Source organism: Poromitra crassiceps, assembly GCF_964638095.1.
Source record: "Poromitra crassiceps genome assembly, chromosome: 9".
Classification (NCBI taxonomy): domain Eukaryota; kingdom Metazoa; phylum Chordata; class Actinopteri; order Beryciformes; family Melamphaidae; genus Poromitra; species Poromitra crassiceps.
Window position 1 is genome coordinate 429896 of NC_139630.1, and position 7162 is coordinate 437057.

Below are 7162 nucleotides of genomic sequence, written 5' to 3' on the forward strand. Positions count from 1 at the left end.
TGAAATTGAATGTAACGTTCCCAATTCTATGTATTAACTTCTAAAAAACTATCGGCAACATTTTGGAAGGCTAAGCCACACAACTAGTTAGTTATAATCTAACGTCGTGCTTTCAAAGACAGCGAACTGGCGGTGTTACGACGAACACGGCTCAGTTGACCGCAGTTACGACGATGACGGTCAAAAAGGTCTCCGCGGAGATCTCTGCACTCTGCAGTGACCAGTTGGTGCAACCGGCCCCAGAGCCGTATGCCGACAGCAAGTAACGTACTTTTAGTAAGAGAGTTGCGCCATCATGCGTCCATAATGACTCATTGTACAAAGACTTGAAGGACTAGTGACCCTCCATACAGCAGATCAGGAGAAAGCTGTTTGGCTCGAGCGCAGTGCTGCCATTTAGTAAGAGAGTTGCCCATGGCCATGGGTTATTGAACTCGGTTACTGGAATTATACAATGGCTGTGAACCAATCAGATTGCTTGATTTGAGGTACCCATTTTATAAATATATATATATAGGCTATCTCAATAATTATTATCATTATAATCATTATTATAATCACAATAATCACTTTGATAATTATATTTAATTTAATTATAAAACTAAATTTTTGGCTAGAAAAGCTGAGCTGTTGGATCGAGCAACACTCAAGACTTTGGCAGGAGCATTAGTTCAATGCCATTTTGATTACGCTGCCACCTCCTGGTATAATAGTACACCACAGCGCCTTAAAAACAAACTACAGACTGCCCAAAACAAATTAATTAGGGTGGTGTTAAAGATACCTCCACGCACTCACTTAGTGCCAGCTTTCTTTCAGCAACTAAATTGGCTGCCAGTTGAGAAAAGAGTCATTCAAATCAAATTGGGTCTGACTCATAAGATTGTGCATAATAAGGTTCCCAAATACCTCTCTAATTACTTTAATTGTTTCAGAGATATTCACAATTATGTTACTAGAAGAAGCTCTACTGATTTTGTTCTTTTTAGATTTAAGACCCTAATGGGAAAAAACACATTTTTATACTCTGCAGCAATCGAGTGGAATAAGCTCCCTGTGTCTCTGAAACTTATTGAAGAGGAGGGACGTTTTAGACGGGCCACAAAGAAGTGGCTAGCAAATGGTCTGTCAGAGTAGGGATCTGGCGCAACCTGTATTGTGTCGAGTTATGCTGTATGTTTTTGTTTTGTTTTATTGCATATTATGTAAATTAATTATTGTATTGGAATGTTGTGAAGTGAATTAATTACTTTTTGTATTGAAATGCTGTCTTTATGTCATTTGTACGCGTAAAATTGTTAATAGTGTATTGTAGCTTGTTGGACCTGCCAGTCTTGGCATCACCCCCCTATCCCCCTTCCTCAAGCCCCGCACCCCAATAGGATCACAATGGAAATAAGCCTTTGGCTTTATTGTGTACTTAATGTTAATGTATCTGTCTTAATTTGGAGCTTTTTTATGTGGATTTTACATTGTGTCAAATAAACTACTACTACTATTTCATTACAATATACAATACAATACAATATGTACAATATACAACTGTCCAGAAGTTAATATACACCATACACAGATTAACTAAGACAGACATGTTTCATTATCTCTTGCCACATTGTAGACCAAATTATTAATTGATTAATCAAGAGCATGGTCAGTAGATTAACTGATAAAGACAGTGAACATTGCACCCCTATTTTCTTTACTCATTAGAATTTTCTAGGCCATACTGGTTGAGAATGGCTGGTGTTCCTGAGGCAGACGACGGTATACCCCTCAAATTTAAATACCCCAGTGGCATTACTAGGACAAGAAGATTTATTCTATCTGAATCCATTCAGGTTTGTAATTTGTCCACTATTTTATCGTATTATAGGTATATGTATTGTATTATATTGTTGTATTACTGTGCAGTGTATCCAGTTTTAAACATGAGTGTTTGTTCATTGCAAATATTTTCTTTGTGTTTCATTATGTACTATAGATATTGTTTGCCTTTGTGGGAGAAGTAGAAGATGCCACAGAATATTTCCATATTCGGCATGCCCTGTCACTAACAACTCTCAATAGCAACATGTCTGGAACACTTATGGAGAACAACATCCGTGGGTCACAAACACTCTATGTACACTGGATTCAACCCGATGATCCTGAGGTGAGAGCCGTGATTTTCAGCCATGTAACCTTTGTTGAGTGTTTAGAGAGGCCAATGAAAAAAAAACAATGGATCACTTATACATAAAACTTATCCAACATTCTCTGCTACTTGGTATTAGGATTTGCGTTGACACTGAATTTGATTGTATTTTTCTCATTTCACAATTAAAATAAATGTTTACTGTCCGTCATTTCCATATTGATGGAAAGCCATCTGGCTGCATTCTTAGACCATCTACCCAAGTCATGTCCCTACTATAATCATGCCGTGTACAAATTTAATTATGCAAGCACTCTTGTGTTGATATCTCATTGCAGTTTGTCCCAGCACTTGATTCCACAAATCAAGTTGAATCCCCCGATGTCAACAACCACTTAACAGCTACCAGCTCTCCTTTGACATCACCCCTACATCACCCTGTCTTCACCTGGGCTGTGACATCACCTGTTGCTTCACCTGTGCATCACATGTCTTTCTCTCCTGAAGGGTATGTTGTTTTGCAAATGCATGGTTTTTAGTAACGTAAGTAAATGGCATTGAAATTTTGGAAGTGTAAGTAGACTGTGTACGATGTAAGCACATAAATGTAATAACTGGGCTGGCTCTCAAAAATCAGGAGAGAGATGAACTGAGAAGTTAACACATCTTTATTTGGAGAGCACAAGAAGACTGCAACCAGTTACAGCAAGGCTAGGGGACACTGTTATTGGCTGGTAATCCAAAAAGTAACATACCAACTGCATTTGCACATTAAAACCACAAGGTGGCAAACAAGACCACTCTTATTGAATAATTATAATATATTTTCATTCTGTTAAGTCATTAACAATGAATTACTTCATTTATTGGAAGGTCACAGTTAAAGGCCCATTCCATTGGTTTTGGCGAGAAATAAATGTGCACAAAGTGTTTATTATTGGCACTGAGTGAATGCGCCTTGACGTCACTTAAAAATGGCGACCAGGGGCGTTTCTCTCAGACCAGATACATGGGAAAATCACAGTTTCGAAGTGGATAGCATATCTCGCCACAGCTAGAGGATGTGACATCTCGCGCGTTCACGCGCAGAGGCAGCTCCTCCAGGAAACAGCAATAAATACAACCGTAGAAGAAGAGCGGGACAACCAACAGGCAAATGTTTAGCGAAGCAATGGCGTCCGTGAGCAGCAGCAAATGACCAGCAGGAACTCAGAGCCCACTAAAAGCTCAACCAAAAAAGAAAAAGCCGCAAGTTTTATCCAGCGAAGCCCGTCTGGCCCATAAACTTGCATCTGGAAAATGGAACAAAACCCGAATCACCATCGGCTATGCTTTTGCCCCATGGAGAGACCTTCGCTCGGTTCTGAAGATAAAGTCAGACCCCGATATGGCTCATTTCCTATTGAACTGGTAAGAACACATTTACAAAGATTTAGTGAATTTGATTTTAGCGTCATAGAAGAGGATATCCTTTACTTAGCAAACTAACGTTTGCGGGGGACTCAGTCATATATGCAATAGTAACGCTAGCTATTTATAACACTACCTGGTTGTAGCTGGTAGCTGTTTGGAGCCGAACGCGACTCGGAAAAAGACTGAAAAATATAGTGTTTCTGACTAGCATGCTAACGACGTTGTCACGTTAGTTTGTTGTCCATACTAATACTAGCGGTGTTGGAGTTTACTGTGTTCTCAGACTTTTTTTGAGCCAAAAGTGACGCATAAACTGTAAGCTTGCAACGTTAGCTTGTTGTGTTTGTTTGGAGCCAGGAGACTTTATAAAGAAGCTCGGCCGTAGCGTGGTTGCATGGTCTAAGCATTCCCAATCTGACTAGCGTTACATTTATTTTCTAGCTACAAGAAGCTGAAAAGTAAGGGGCCAGCAGCGTCAACTCCAAGAAAGAGGAAATCTCTTCAATTGACCCTCCAAACATCACCTATTGGAGAAGAATCTGCCCGTTTAGTTTGTTTTCCCTTTCAAACTACCAACATATCTGCATGATCAATAAGTAAAATCTACATACTCTGAAAAATGCTCATGATTTGTCAGCATTGTACAGCTGGATTATGTGTGTACCACAGCTGCACACACAGATAATTGATTGGTTGAAACTAAATTGATATCTCAACAGGGAGGATTTTGGAATAGCTGGGGTTGATCCACTGACTGAGGAGCAAGTTTCGGATCCTTTGGAAGAAAGGTATGTGCAAATTTGTAATGAATTGGCCAATTTCCCCCAAATCAAATCCCCTTCTGAGATTCAACATTGTCCTATTGTGTGTCTATTATTATGTGTACTCATAATTTTTTTTGGAATGTGTAGTATCCAATCCTTGCACCTTTCGGAGAAGTCCTTTGTAGTGGATGAAGAACAGGCGAACAACCTTATGAACAGCATGTAAGTTGAGAACATATCACATAATCCCCTCGTCTCACATGTCTCTATTAGAGTGTGTTATTTAATATTTTTTCTATTGTAGAATAGAATTCGAGGAAGACCCTGACCCAAGAGATCCTGACTATGTCCCACCTATCTGTCTGCAGTATGTATTTTCATAAAGTAGAGGTATATCGTCAAACATTGCCAGCTCAATGCCAACAATTAAAAAAAGAAGCTATCACCCCACTTATCATGTATACTTGAGCCAGCAGCGATGCATTTTAATCTAATTATCTCCCCACAGAGCTGTCGCAGCAATACAGACAGAGGTGGACAAGCTTCCTCTAATTGACGTTGAGGAAGAAGTACTGGACATACATGACCGTGGGGATGAACCAGACCTTCCCGACGAGCCTGAGGAAACAACAGGGTGTGCCATGCCCTCCTTTCCTGGGACAGAGCAAGTCCTGCTTGAAGATGACCTCATTTGACCAGCGGGCTTGCATTGCCTACAACCGCTGCTTGACACAGCTGGCCACGTTCCTCCAGCTACCCATCCAGAAATGCTTTTACAGAGACAAGCATACGGGTGTTGAGTGTGATAGTGTTCCACCCTTTCAGTTGAAACTCAAGTCAAGGGGTTCAGCAACCATTGTGGAGTGGGTGAGTTTATATTCTGAATGTTATCTAATTGCACTGGCACGTAATGAGTGCACATGATTTCCACACACTTTGGTAATTTACCTTTATTTATTGTTTGATATAGAACTTTGATATTGATGTTCATGGAGTTGACTAGACCATGTGTATTCCCTGTCTCAGTTTTGTGAACACAGGCATAAGCTCTGGATGTGGAACAGCCAGCCGCTCCTGAAGGGTAGAATGCAAGGAGGGGACTTCATGATGGCCGCAAACATCCTCCTTTCTGGCAATAACTATGCCAAGATCAAACTGCTATTCCGCTACATGAATATGGGGGTGGTGGGGAATACAGGGCGAGTACTGTGTGACATCGATCAAGGAGTTTTGGGAGGAGAGGAGGGCTGCGGTCATTGAGCGCTGGAGCGCAAAGGACAGCGTTGTTGCCCTGGGTAAGTAGCACACTGCATTGCATAACATGTCCATTATCAATTACCTGTATGTGGCCCCATCGTTTTTGGATTCTTTCAAATAAATATCTGCAATATGGAATGTCATCTGAAGGAAATCTAACTCTGGAAATGCTACGAAAATTGCTTTGCAGCTTTGATAATGCACACGATCTGCTTGCCAGGTGCTAACATGCATGTTTTTATATTTTTAAGCTGATGGAAGGATGGACTCCCCTTAGATGTATTTGTTCAATTACTCTTTTTGATTTGTTTACTAAACATTTTTTCAACAGGCACATGATTATTTCACGGTACACTGACAATTTTCTCCGTAGGTCACTGCACGCAGTACTGCACCTACACGACCATGGAAAATGACTCAAGGGATATCATCAGTGTGGTGACAATTGACAAGAGGGAGACCGACTGAAATAGTGTGGTCATGGAGAAGCGCGCCTTCATCCATACCTTTGACCAGCTACTGAAAGAGTTGAAGATCAAGGAGATTGTGACAGATGCACATACGCAGATTTCAGCTCTGATGAGTGAGTATAGACTAAAAACAGAGACACAACATCTGAGATTTCAATAGCTGCATTATGTGTGGAACATGCCAGAAATAATATCTTCTTTGGGGGGGTAAATGAGTTTGTGGTGTCTAATACAGTTTCAAAACCCTGGGGGATTTTATAATCTATATTTAGAGTGTTGCTAACCTTACATTTGCTTATTCTAGACCCAGTGACCGGGAGGTACAAGGACTTTGGTGTTACACATTCACTGGACATCTGGCACGCTGCAAAAAGTCTGCACAAAAAACTAACCGCAGTAAGAGTGTAAATTAGTTTCCATTAGGCTCGTCATTTCCATGAGTATGGAAACCAAACGTTTCTCACGACACCGTACGTAACCAAAATGTGTCTGGTTTTTGTTGTTTCTTTTTCGTAGGCTGCCAAGATATCTGGTCAGTCGGACGTACTTGTCTGGAAGAAGGATATTGTGAACCACTGGTATTGTTCCTAGAAGGCGGACAACCGTGAAGAGTCCATGGTGAGTCTAATGGCATTTCTCAAGGCTATACTAACCACTGTGAAAGGAAGCATCTCCCTCTTGTTAAGAGTTGATTTTGCTTTGATTCTCTGCACACTGGGCAGGGGGCTGTGGACATTGTGCATGAGATTCCCCTATCGTATTTCTTTGCTGTGCTTATGTGTGACATGAAATGTGTTTTAATACAGCATTTGCTAGCCAAACATGAGACTGGTAGTGGCTGCAGACGTCTATCAAATAGGCTAGATAGTTATTGTCAAAACTTCATCTGATTGCAGGACTTGTGGAAAGCCGCGATTCACCATGTCCGGGGGAAACACGAATGGATCAATGGAAGGTGTCAACATGAACCACTGGATGAGGCGCGCCGGACCAAAGACTACATGGTTTCTGGGTCCAAAGCACACGAGGCAGTACACAGAATTGTGCTCAACAAGCGCTGGCTGAAGGATGTTGATAAGTTTCTGGCTTTTCGGTAAGACTAAACACCCACCTCTTGTCTACCA